Genomic DNA, 14,666 nt, shown 5'->3' on the forward strand with positions numbered 1-14,666 from the left:
ATTGATGCTCCGTGCTCCGTCGTCTGTCAAAAATAGAAGCTCTGCGCAAGTGGTCCGAGTGCTGACGGATGGCTGTGCGACAACGGACTCACTACGCAGCGGATGATGGATCTGATGGATCTGCAGCTGTTACGCATTCAGTGGAATTTCGGGGTCACCAGGAGTATTTTTGTCCAAACCTTAGTACTTCTGTCGTGTAATCATAAGGAAATAGCCTTTTAACCCAACGTAATGGCTTTGTTTTCAGCAACTGTCCATTGAATGAGCTGATAACAACCTTCTGGACCTTCTAGAAGGTGGAGCAGACCCCTAATCGCCCATTCTTATGGGTATAATAACCGCTGATAACAGCAATTCAATCATGTGATAACATTCAAAACAGGTGATATTGATTGATTGAGGGAACTTATTAAACACCGGCCACTTGGATCCTCTCTGCTGGGAATCCTGCTGGACAATGTTACAGATGCTAAATAATAATATGAATGACCTCCGTTTCCAACAGGATATCAGAAACTGTAATGTCCTTTATTTCGTAAATACTTCCCAAATCCTGGAATACCAGACAACAAGGTTATTAGTCTTCTACTTACCGATCTGACACAACAGAAGACTTAAAGAGTCCGCGATTTTATTTGTATTGACACATCTTAACGTTTGTGCGTCACGTCACTTCTGGTGCTCACAACATCCTGGTCACTACTACGCTTCTGCATTTAAGTGCATTTATTTTACTTTTTAAACTATCTTTTATAGCGCCTAACCAGCCTAACGTTTTTTGCCCTAACCTTCAATATAAGGAAACTGCAGCCTTTTAACTTGATGGCTTAGTTTTCAGCGACTTGCCACTGACTGGGCTGATAACAACCTACTAGACCAACAAGGAGGTGGAGCAGGCCACTGCTCACCCATGGGCTGATATACGCTGATTACACCCCATTTAATCGTGTGAAAATGTTAAAAATGGGTGATATCACTCGATTAAGGGAACATGTTGAACATGTGAATCCCTCTAGCATACACTGAATGGAAACAGATGTCTCCCAGATGCTACAACATCAGAGTTTATAGTTATATCAGAATTTTTCACATTTCAGCTGGTTGAATTGAGGCTTGTTGACCAACAAATGAGACCCATTGTGTCAAAAACTGCCAGAAATTTCTGCCATAGTTATTCCTTCATATTTGCAGTGCTGGAATGAATAGTTTGACAGGAGTAACAACAGGAACTACAGGAGACGGGTTATAACAAACATTCATTTTGGGCATTTTGTCACCAGCGTTTCCCTACTTCTAATCCAGAAACACATTGAAATTAATATAAGTTATTGAGTTTTGAATCAGAAAACAGATTACCGTAATTGTGTTTCCAAATTGTGAAGGCATGAGGATAATTACTGCTTCCATTTCACACCTGTGACCTCCTTGTTCCTGCTTGATGAGAATCCCTTGTGGGATTCAAACTAATAAATTTCAGTCTTTGTCTTCTGGGAACGTTTAATTTCCTCTTTTCAGCCTGACACATAAACACGGCAGCCTGCGAATGCCCTGAAGTCCTGCCGCAGCAGCCCTCCGAGCAGTTGACTTGTAACAAAGGCTAATTTAAAATTAAGAAATGTTAATTATTTTTTCAGTTAATGGTCTTTTCCTTCAACGAGATTGTCTTTTTTGTTGCGACGCAGCGTCGCTGATGGCGATGCGACGCAACTCTCTGCAGTGTTCTGTTTTTTTAGTTAATTCGTTGGAGCTGCGGACATTTACCACATTTTACAGCCAAATGCTGCCATGGCAACAGTGAGGGTTCAAATCCCACCTCTTCCTCTCTCCTCCTCCAATCTCCTCCCCTCTCGATCCAATCTTCTCTCCCAGTGAAACCATTAAATTATCAATCCCTAACCCCCTCAGGGTTCATATCTGCGCCTCATCTCGCTCGCTCTCACTCTCTCTCTGTCAATATTTACAGAGTTTCTCATAGACTCTCTCAGGTAATAGTGTCTTATTCCCAAAGCGCTGCACGGTGCCAGCATGCACACACACACACACACACACACACAAACACACACACACAGGCAGGCAGTGTGAAATGGCCATTCAATCTAAATAAGTGCTATTCAACTAACTGTCCCTGCTGACAGCCTACAACTGCTGCCTCTGCATGTGTGTGCCGCTGTATGGACATGTGTTTCCTCAAGGTGCATGCATGTGTATTGCCGCTGATACATATGTGGGTATGAGTGTGTGTGTGTCTGTGTTTATGTGTGCATGTACTCGGATGTGTACTTCAGTGTGTGTGTGTGTGTGTGTGTGGGTGTGTGTGTTACACTGATAGCTCGCTGTCCCTTCAGGTAATCTCATGGTTGAGAAGAGAGAGAGAGATAGAAGAAAGAAAATATTCTTTGAGAGAGAAATTAAGACAGAGAGAGACATTCCAGCTGCAATGACTGAAAAGACATAAAAAGACAATAAATATGTATATGCTTGTATATGTATGTATGTGTGCAGGTGGCAGACTGAGTTATTTTCTCGGTAATATTCACCTCTCTGCCTGCCTTCATTTCTTTCTCCCACAGCTCAGTTTTACAGTTTTTTTCACTGGTTTACTAACAGTAAATATCCGATTTAACTGTCATCTGTCTATCCATCCATTGATCCATCAAAAAGGTGTGAGCAGTACATACAAATGGACGGCACCAGGCCTCCCTCCATGCCGCCAGTGCCTGCGTTTTGCTACATCCAGCAGACTTTTGCAGCAGACCAGTCTCCCCTAAAAAGCGACCCCGTAGGTTGTTTGTACAGGCTTCAAGAAACAACCCATATTTACCTTTTAGACTGTGGTCGCACTATAAAGTTGTACTTAGGGCGGTGAGAGGAGAGGTGGACGGGTCGAACAAACTTGGGGACTTTCACCAAAGAGAACGGGGTTCATGTTCCATGTGAAAAGAAGTAAGTAGAACAAGTAAATATCACTTAGCTTTTATGGGCATTTACGTACATGATAGTATGCAGTATTTTGTCGTGGTTTGATGAAGGAGGAGAACAAACGGAGACGTGGTCGTTCAATGCACATTTAATCCACACAACGTCGGATTCAGTTCTGGCTTCAAAATGAATGAACCAAATACAGTCACATAAAGATCTTATCATTGTACTTATGTTTTTTGCCCTTAAACTAGGTCAGTGGTTTTGTAGCCTAAATTCACAGAAACTGCAGCCCTTTTCACAACCGTGAACTGTACAGGTATGTATAATGACGTGTGTGCTGCTTTTATCCTTTGTACTGTGAGCCTTGACACACTCTTATGTGTCGTTATGAGTGGTATTGACCAACGACCTATTCTGTCGATTAGGTTGGAGATCTTGCTCTGAACACAATTTCATAAGAAAAACTGAGTGATCTGTAAACTACAAAATACTGTGGAATTTGTCAAAATGTGGATGTAATTTATAAAAATCAGGGTTCCCCCTTTAAATATCAGCTTTTTTGGTTGTTTTTTACAACTCCTCTGCCTAATCAAAGGGTACTGAAAGCTCTTTGCACTATTAAATGTGTCATCTTTATTTATTTTATTCAGAAGATTCTAATACTTCATTGTGATAGGACACATTTTATTTATGCATGTTATTTATGTAAATGCACTTTACTTGATAGATGAAAGGGTTGGATATAAGATGCATTTTAAACTTTTTTCTGGGTGAACATTGCAGTAACTGGACCTCTTTGAACTTTAATTGAATACCCCTCCACAGATACATACTGTAAATCCGCCTACACATGTACAGCCTACATGTAAACAAGGATGTGTAAACAAAAACAAACCTGCAGATCATTGCAAGTTAAACTGCACACACAAAAATACAGCAGCGGTTTTCCCCACAGCAGCCACGTATGGCGACACAGTGAGTGAAGCTTGTTCAAATGATATCTCAAGATGTTTAATATTTAAATCCCAGATAGTTTCACAGCTGGTGCCAGCAGATAGTGAAATCAAACATGCAATATGGTGCGAGCTCGCATACACAGATATAGATTCATCTATATATACTTTACACACAAGAGAACATTACAGATTGTTTGCATCAGCAGACTTTAATGAATATTTATGAGAGAAAAAAATGGTGACCTATAGAAAAAAAAGCTCAGAATTTTCAGAGCAGCTGTTGATAAACACTTTATATTTACTTTGTGAAGCAGATTTATGAGAATTTAAAAACTTATCTTACCTGAACAGCCCAAGATTCTTTTTTCTCTCTTCTACACTCTTCTCGTCTCCATTATTCTCTAATTTTCCCCTTTTCAATTTTTCTATTACATCTCCTCTCATGCTGTACTAATGTGATTCTAAAATCACTGGTGCCTAATGCAAATGATTACACAAGCCAGTGCAAAACCAGAGCAGACAGTTTGATGGGCAACAAGTCAACCATATTGAACACGAGCTCGTCTGTATCTATATTAAAACATGGCAGATGACAATTATCGTACAAGTGACTAAAAACTGAGGCAGCTGTCAGAAACGACAGGATGAAGGTAATTTTTAGGCCACGGGGAACACGACAAAAGTCTCCCGCCAGCTGCACGATGAGCTGTGTGATGGCCTCACTGAGAGTGGTCGGACTTAATTACATAAGAAATTCTGAAATCTCTTTGATGTGGTGTTGTGACACGGCTGAAGGGTTTTTTTTCCTCTGGTGGCAGCAGCAGGGGCAGCAGGTAGCTGAGAGTCTGCAGCAGCAGCGTGACCAGTCAAATCCGCATTAATTAAATGAGCTGCTGCTCTGCTGCCGCCTGCCCTGCCAGCAACAAAACAGCTGATGAGCAGAACCTGATCACGGATCAATGCTCAGGCCTCTTTGTAGTGAGGCAGGAACAGGACCGAGACTCTGGACAACCCCGTGACTGACTTAATTCCAGTTACACGACTGATCAGTTTGACAGCCCTGCAGTGACACAAAGAGAGAGAGAGTGAAGGGCAAGACCAAACATACACACCGCGCTCTTAGATTAAAGGCCACACTACATCCTGTGTGGAGGAAAAGCTTTGCTGCACTGACCTCTGTGGGCTGAACAGTAGAAGTCTGATACTATCAGCTGGGTGTGGTTGAGCGTTGTCTGTACTACTTTAGCTACTTGTATTATTAGGCGTGTTTTCCACTGAGTACTTTTTGAATTGTCGCTAAATATAGCGACATAGTCGCAAAGTTGGAACATTGGTTGCGGCGTCGATCTGTTATCACATTCAAACTCTGTTGGTTAGCCGCCACAAAACTAATCTTAATTGAGTCTTGGAGAACACATGCAACAAACACCAGTCAACTGAGAACAAATTGTAACAACTGAAAAAAGAGTTTCTCAGAGTTTATGAGCTGCAACTGAATGCACCATGAAGTCCTTGTTGGAACCCACACGCTTTATGGAAAATCACAGGGAAGTGATGTGGAGGACAGCACACCAATGTTCAAGAGGTGTTGATAATGATGAGGGTACAATGCAAAAGATAAAGAAAAAAGATTTAAGATACTTTTTTGGGGGGCATTTTTCAGCTTTATAAGACAGGGAGAATAGAAGGGGAAGACATGCAGCAAAGGAGCCCTTGGACCAGATTCGAACTGGGGTCCCCTATGATAAGGACTTCACTTAGTGGTATGCACACTACCAGTGAGCCATAGGGATGCCCCACAATGCAAAAATTACCAACATATAGACATGAAAGTCTTCTTCGGGGTATTAGCTCATGGGGAAGGCAAAATGTTCCCACACTGCTGACTTGTGAATCAGAAGGATTTTCAAGTTCTGTGCTCACCGTAGAGTGATTGACTTGCACATAAATCCACTAGCAACGCATAACCAAACGTTTCTGGAAGGAACTCAAGCTTGTGAACTTTGATTTCAAATGACATGCATTAATCTACACACTGTGTATTCTGTCTGCAGCTGCGTGCACAGAACTGCAACACCTGTCCCATGAATGATGGTTCAGCATGAATACACAAACCATTAAAGCCCTAAACTCAACATTATATCATGTAGTTCCCTACACATGTCCAGAGAGGGAGGATATTTAGAAGGATATTATGTTTACGGATTGATTGCTTCGTACTTTGCGAGCGTAGATTCTAAGGATAACCCGAATCACAAAACGTTATGTGGAAAAGCACAAATAATATGATGAAAACAAATATTTCTTCTGTCTGGTGTTGCTCATTCTTATTTGGGAGCCATTATGTTTCTTGAAATGATGAAAAGTACAGTGCAAATATATTTCATAATTAATAATATGCCAATATTAAATCTGTTTGATGCTTTAGGCCTGATATAACGTGACTTGCAATTTAATAAATGTGTCAACCAAGCAACTGGTAAACTTCTTTCCTTTCCTTGTTCACTGTTTGTTGATGGACCCACAGTCATGAGTGGGGAAAATAAACTGTTTATTCTGTAGATGGGAAATTCTGCTGAGGATAAAAAATAACTGTGTATGTAATGACTCCTCAAACAAACATTTTGTTATCTTAACCTCAAACCCATAATGTTCATTAATGACTAACATTTCTCTATGAATCAGTGAGTCATATAGTAACAGTAATGTTTGAGAGATAAAGCCTCATTCTTCAGATTTTTATACCGTTTTTACAATAAATAACTCCTCGTTAACCTAAAAGAGACATTATGTCATTTGGTTTGTGGTTTAAATTGGTAATCTGATAAAAAAAAAAGAGGTGATTAATTATTTTCTGGATAGAGATTTCAAATAAAAAAATGGAATAAATAAACTTCAGCTGGCAGGTCTTTGTGGGAATTGTAGAAAATGTTTAATTGAAATGGGAGTAGATGAGCCATACTGGCGGAAAATAACCTGGTTTTAATGGTTTATCTATAATCTTAATGGCTTCTGACAAACTACAGCATAATGGTTTGTCTGTTGTAATCTACTGGAAATTATCACAACCATTAGTAACCAATGCAGCCTGTAATGGAAACCATTACAAACCACTGCTGAAAGATGCGGTGGAAACCGAGTCCAAAGCCCACTACAAACCATTATGCAATGGATGTAATGGATTTTGAAGCTTTTTAATGGTTTGTAATGTTTCACTAACTGTGGAAATCAAAAAGGTTCATCTAATGGTTTCTGATGTTTTTCTTTTTCCAGGGTAAGTACACCAAAAAGTTAATTACAGCGCTACAGAATAACTCCTGGAACACAGCGAACCTTTACAGATTGACATTTAACAGCCTAAGAGCTGCAGAGGTTGACTTTTTCATTTAATTTGCAACTGAGATGGTGCTGGAAGAAAAGGTCTGCTGTACATTCACCCACTCACCCACATGTGGCGATGACGAGAAAGCTTTATGGAACATACAGCGAGACAGTAGGCACGCACTTTGTCTGTGTTTGCATTATGATTTTCATGATTTTTCAAGCCGCTGCAGTTCAGACACAAGTGACTTTTTGTGAATTCCTACATTACATAACATTAATTAAACTCAAAAGAGGTTAAAATAAATGCATTCAAGTGATAATTAGACAGAAAAATCAGACTGCAGTGAGTGAAACCATTACGTTTTTACTGTATAGGCAGGATATTTCTTTCAACAAATACAAATTTCTAATTTGTAACTTGTATTTCGGTTTTTACAAATAAGTGTGTATTAGTCAATATATTGTGTATTTGTAAATACACAATTTTTAATTTGTAAAAACAAAAAAGCCATTTGTGAAACTAAAAATTCTGTTTGCGAAGTGTGACTCAGCATTTGTGAATCATCAATCACACACATGCATCTCTTTCCTCAATGACGTATTTTGGAGATGTTCTTGTAGAGAGAATCCACAAACAGCACGTGATTCACAAATGGCCTGCCCTCCTCAACAGTAGGTGGCAGTGTTGTTATAAGCATTGATGTAGCTATGGTTTGGACTCTGCTTAAGGTGGACTTACACTCTCTTCCCTCTCTGCTCTGGTACGCTCGCTGTGCAGGGTATAGGGTCGCGATAGTTTTCATTTTGTTTTCACGGTATACGTGCTAATGTAATGTAGGGCAAGGACAAATAATTTTACTTATGTACCATCTTCAGCCATGGCTTAACTGCAAAAAAGAAAGTTCAGTGTAAGTCCACCTTAAGCAGAGTCCAAACGAAAGCTCCGTCAATGCTTATAACAACACTGCCACCTACTGTTGAGGAGGGCGGGCCATATGTGAATTACTGTGTGTTTGTGGATTTCCCTCGACAAGAATGTCTCAAAAATACATCATTGAGGACATTCACGAGCAGAATTTTCAGTTTAACAAATGGCTTTTTTTTTTTTTTTTTTACGAATACGCATTTATTTGTAAAAACCAAAACACAAGTTACAAATCCTAAATTGGTGTTTGTGGAAGGAATATTTGTATGCAACAACACAGGTTGAGGAGGGCGGGTCATTTGTGAATCACAAGCTTTGTTTGTGGATCTGAGTGGATGTTGTCAAAAACGTCTCAAAAATGCGTCTTTGAGGAAAGAGATGCGTGTGTATGTCTGTGTGTGTGTGTGTGTGTGTGTGTGTGTGTGTGTGTGTGTGTGTGTGTGTGTGTGTGTGTGTGATTGATGAATCACACTTCACAAACAGAATTTTCAGTTTTACAAATGGCTTTTTTGTTCAAGTTAGAAATGAGAAATTTCTATTTGTGGATAGCAAAACACGTGTGCAAGTCAAGGACTATTTCTGTGCGTTTACAGGTATTAATGAGACAAATTTAAGCCCATGGATATTGTGTTGCTCAGATTCAAAAACATTTCATCTCAGGGTCATTTTATTTCTTGCATGGCTGCCTAAAATAAGAACTGCCACTGAAAAAAATATTCTTTTATAAGAGATTAATCTGCTAACTCTTTTCTCCTTTATTGATTTATACGTTAGTCTTCAAAATCTCGTAGAAAAAGTAGAAAATGGCTGTTATTATGTCATAAAGCCCAGGTTGATTTCTTTTTAATAGCTTCTTTTTGTTCGTCTAACAGTTTAAAAACAAAAAGAATATTGATTTACCTTCTTATCACACTAACTAAAGATGCACTGATCACTGTGCATTGGCCAGTTTTTACTTGCAGAACCAGCTCCAGTTTGTTTGTATTGTATGAAAAAACCTCCATCCAGGAACCTGAAGCACATTTTTATGTAACATTTGTTTGAGTGAGAGAAGGTTCTGTAACCTGATGCAGTTTTGGAGAAAATGTAAAAGTTATTTAAGATTAAATGTTTGATTTTAAAAATGCACTTGAATTTTCCTTCACAGAAAATGTGCAAAATGTTTGCTGTTAATTGTCCCTTCCTAGGAAGAAAGAAAATCTGAATCCCTCTACATTAGACTCAGAAAACCTGCAAATCCTGATACTATAAAGCTGTGACTTTGAGTTGTTTGGGTGTATATTTGCTTAAAAACAAGTTACAGATTCATTTTCTGCACATGCACTAATTGTTTTAATGTTTATCTCATTACATCGTGGCACTCCCTGTGTGAAACCTCTCCTCTGCTCTTTTGCCTTAAAGGTCATTTGCTTTATTTCATCAGAATGTATACTGCAGGAAACCCTGAGGTGCAGTTTGAAAAGATTCGACTCTGCTGCACTGACTTCAATGCAGAGTTTGATCCAACACTGTGGGGCAAAGAAGAGGAAAGCCTTCACGAGACATCAGGACAGAGTGCAGAGGAGCAAGATGGTCGCACCACCGCGACTTCTGAGCATTAAACAGTCAAAACCTAAACTCATAGACTACAAAATAACACCAAAGTAGAATGTAAGTACTTATCATGCCACTTTCTATTTCAATCTCATCTCAGAGGAAACTGCAGCATTTTTACTGCTCTACATTTATCCAACTGCTTTAGTGACTTGGGATTTTTTGACAAAAAACAAATGAAAAACCTATAAAATATGTTTTTTTATCAATTAACCTACCAAACAGTTTATACAAATACAACTGAAACCTTCAGTTGATTCAATAGTCAATTCACAAGTATTTTTAAAAAAAAATTATATATTTTTTTGGCCATTTTTCGGCCTTTATTGATAGGATATTGACAGGCCTCTATGGTATGCGCTGTGTGCCACCAGGAACGCCCAATTTACAAGTATTTTAATAATAATTTAAGTCATTTTTCATATGTCAAATGTGAAAATTCATCTTTTATTATTACTAAATTGTGGATTCTGGACTGTTTATTGGACTCAACCAGTTTCATCACTAAGGACTCCAAGAACTGATGGAATTAATCACTATTTTATGATTTTTTTACAGACCAAACCATCAATCAAAATAGGAAGATTAATCTGTATTTTCCTGTAATTTCTTATGTAATTTAACAATAAATCACTCTATTATGCAAATTATAACTTTATTACAATTATAATTCAAGATTTTTAGATGCAACCCAAATGAAAAATTTAATTAAAAAATGTGTTTTCTTACCAATTAAACTACCCTATAGTTTAGACAAATACCTCTGAAACCACCAGTTGACTGAAAAAAGACAATTTGCAAGTATTTTAGTAATAATTTAAGTCATTATTTATACAAAAACTTCTCAAATGTGAAGTTTCTGTGCTTTTTCTTTTAATTATTATAAAATATTACATTTAAATGTATTATTTTCATCAAAATAAAATAAATAATTATTTTATTATTAAAAATTAAAATAATAATAATTATTTTTTAATTTTATTTTATTTATAAATTATTATTTTATTATTATAATTTAATTGTGAATTTTAGACAAACAAATATTGTGAAGTGTTAGGGCTCTAAGAACTGATGGCATTTCTCACTTTATTCAGTTGTTTTTTTCCAAACAAAACAAACAACTGATTATGTGGAAAATAATGTGTAGAATAAACCATAATGAAAACATTTTTTTTAAAGTTACACTACTATGCGAACTAAAACAGTAAAATTCTGCTTTTATATTAATGCATGAGTAGTAATAATCAATACAGTCACCAAGAGCACCAACATTCAGGATTATGTTGGTTTAATTTATCCCTCAAATCTTAGAAATTTGCAGTGAATGTTACAATTTCCTAAGAACCCAGGTTGAGTTCTTCAAATTGCTCTTTTTTTGTTCGTTTAACCCAGGGGTCAGCAGCCTTTATGGGCAAAAGAGCCACTGTTGGCCGAAAAAAGGGAAAAAATGTCGGGATGGAGCCACAAACTTTATTTCAAGCCTTACAATGCCGATAACAGCCTACTAAGTCTAAAGTAGCCTACCAGCTTTACAAATGGGTCATAATGAGTGTTTATCAATATGATTTTGTCAGAAAACAGTGAAACCCAAAGTGCAAATGAGATTTGGAATCAAAGCTAGCCTAGTTAGGGAAAGTTGAAGTTGGCAAAATTTAGAGGTTAAGGTGACGTAGACATTCGTATGATGCATATTTAAGTTGACCAAAAAGTTTAAAAAAAAAATGCTGTAATGCTGTATATAAGCTGCACATTTTTACAATCGAAGAATATCAATTGCTTTGGGTCTCATCAAATCAAAACGTAAACAAATACCTGTTTCATTTCGTATAAATGTTTTGGTCACAGCCACATGGAGCCACTGCAGATGGCCTAAAGAGCCACATGTGGCTACCCCTGGTTTAACCGGACTGAATTTTGGTTTATCTTATATCAAATATTAAATTACTAATATTATTTCGCCGATATATGAGCTCACTTTTCCCCCTCTGGAAACAAACGGCCCTGAGCCTCAGAGACGGCCCTGGTTTCTCTCTCCCATCAGGTGCTCAGCGAGGCGGCCGGCCGGCCAAATTAAAGCCGAAGTAGACGTTTACGTCAGCCAGACTCAGGGAGCAGGAGGTGACGCCATGACACATGAATCTATTACTGCAATATCCAAACCACTGTGGAGGAATGTCTGCTCAACACACACACACACTCACACACACACACACACACACACACACACAAACACACACACACACACACACACACACACACACACACGTACAGTATGAACACTAGCATGTACACACAGTTAATCCCAACCCCTCACACACACACATGCCTCCTCATTCTCTATTCCAGTAGCTTGCCGTCTGGAACTTATCGATGGCCGATCAATACTTTCTGATCGATTGACCCTATCACCATGGCAACCACCATTTAGCCCACTATCTTGGGCCATTCATTATAAAAGCCATTAAGCCCTGTGTGTGTATGTGTGTGAGTTATTGCGACCATTAGAGAAGAAAAAAAAGAAGAAGTGGCTCCTGCTGTCTGTAAACTATGCTAACAGAATCACAACACTGAGCTCCTTCTGCAGGTCCATGTGTTATTGGTCATACCGCAAATTGAAGTTTAAAACTTTCCTGCATGAACAGCTTATTATCTGCTAAAGCACACAGGTTACTTCTCAAGAGAGATTTCTGCGTTTGTGGTTCTCTCGCTGGTTTGAAAAGAAGAGGAGAAAAAAGTTGATGATCATATTTTCACCAAACAATCAGATTTAAATAGTTTATTAATCTTTATCTAATGACAGTTATTGAGTTGTACCATTAAGTTGCAAGGGAGATGTTACTCAATCAAACCATATGTGCACACTCAAAAAAAACCTAATTATTAACTAACAAATTATCAAGGCAACAATAGATTTTCCAACATTTTACAGCAGTTGTTGTTGATAAAAACTTACAAGTTTAGACACAGGTTTCCCAAGCAAAAGAAAATTAGTCTCCCCATAATTGAAACTTAATATTTTTGTCTTATACTTGTTCATAAAGGAAAAATTTGCTGGTGAGAAGAGTTATTGTTGGTTGCAAATTACTTTATTTCTACTGGATTAATATCATAAAACTGAATGAGATTTTTAAAAATATGTAGCTTAAGAAGTTTTTTCTATTGCTTTAACTTGATTATTTAGCCACAAATATGTATGCGTGGTGGCAGTGGCTCCTAACAGGGGAGTTTCCAAGGGGAGTCATAAATGGTACAGACAATAATGCCTCTGAATAGACCTACCACCAATCAGAGCAAGCCTGACGTCAGCCATCCTGTCAAACATAGTGATTGACCCAGTGGGGAATAGGCCGTCTGGAAATCAGTCTGAATGGGAAAGTGACGTCATCTGCCAGAGGAAATACAAATGAGCTCTGCAGGTTCATCTGGTGTCCAGGCCAGTTTAGCCCAGTGCAAGTTTTTCATTAAGCAAACGTGCAAAATGTTGAATGTTTTTCCAAACTGAGTGCTGCAGGAATAAGACTTTTTTTTACAGCTTTTTCTGCGACTTCCTAAAATCCAATGGAAAGATGCCATTGGCTTCCAGGTTGGCCTACGCCATCCATGCAGCACTCTATTTATTATTAATAATAATAATAATAATAATAATAATATAATAATAGAGAAGCCAAGCTCTACAACTCCCAAGCCTCTGGCCGAGCTGGCTGACTTTTTGACCCACTTTCTGTGCACAAAAATTGTGCTTTTTTGGTCTCTAAATTTATAATTTTATAGACTTTTTCAGTTTTATTTAACCTACATGATCTGATAATACAAAGAGTCAATTTTGTCGCACTTGTGACAACTTTTTCATCATTTTACAGCCACATTTCTGTGGGGGAAAGTCGTCTTCAGCCCTCCTCCTGTGGGGTTAACTGACAGCTCTCAGTTGGAGAAAACAAATCGCCCAAGCTGAGCTCCGCAGGTCAATTTAAACGTGTCATCTTCTTGTGCCAGAGCCAGAAAAACAGCAGCATTCATGAAAAATTGGCCACAACAAGCATGCATCAGGTCACCGCTGCTACACAGGTGGTTCCAAGTCAACTGACCATAATAATAAATCTAAAATCAGCTTCTTTTGATTGATGTCGATGTTGATGGGCTGAATACATCACTCGCTACAGATGCTTTAACTCAAACTCTGTTTGTGTCTGTGTTAACATGAACATTGCAAACAAATTATTGAAATGAAATTTATTTTCAGATTTCTCCTTGCTTTTCAAGGTAAGATCTATAAAATCAAAAGTTGTTTATTTCTGTTCTATATAATGCTTTTAGACAACATGTAATTTGTGCTATATTTGATTGTATACTCATATATTCAAGGATGCTGTTCCTTTTAACCTCATGTCCACTGTTTCATTTCACAAAAGGAGAAAGAATAAAGAGTAGAAAACATCCAACGGGGTCATAAAATATCAAGCTTACTGTAGATGCATTGGGAGACAGAAATAATGAGGTCTGAATGCCGATACCCATTGATTATCATGTAGTTAATGCATGTGATTGATTCATTTTTACTGTCACTCATGTGGGCTGTGGTTTAACCTACAGTTTTTGTCAGGGCTTTCAGACCTGCAAAACAGGAAGTCTATTAACATAATCGATACAACACTCTGACATTTTCACTTTTCTCCGAGTGTGCAGAGCTAATTGGACCGCTAAACCCTTGTCAAATTCTGCCTGCCACTACAGATCAGTGGGTATCAAACCATGGAGGATTCAGGATGTTCAAATTGAGTATCGCTGCTTCAAGTTTGCTCCTTAATGTTACAATACAATGACACATAAAGGAGTCATTTTTTCTCCTTCTTTCGGTGTTCCTGTTTTTGCCGGTTCAACATGTTTTTGCAGCTCTGCGAGCAGATGTCACTGTATGTTGTTTGGTCCGTCTGTCAGGCTTTGGGTCC

This window comes from Centropristis striata, chromosome 20 (genome assembly GCF_030273125.1).
Source record: "Centropristis striata isolate RG_2023a ecotype Rhode Island chromosome 20, C.striata_1.0, whole genome shotgun sequence".
NCBI classification, from domain to species: Eukaryota; Metazoa; Chordata; class Actinopteri; order Perciformes; family Serranidae; genus Centropristis; species Centropristis striata.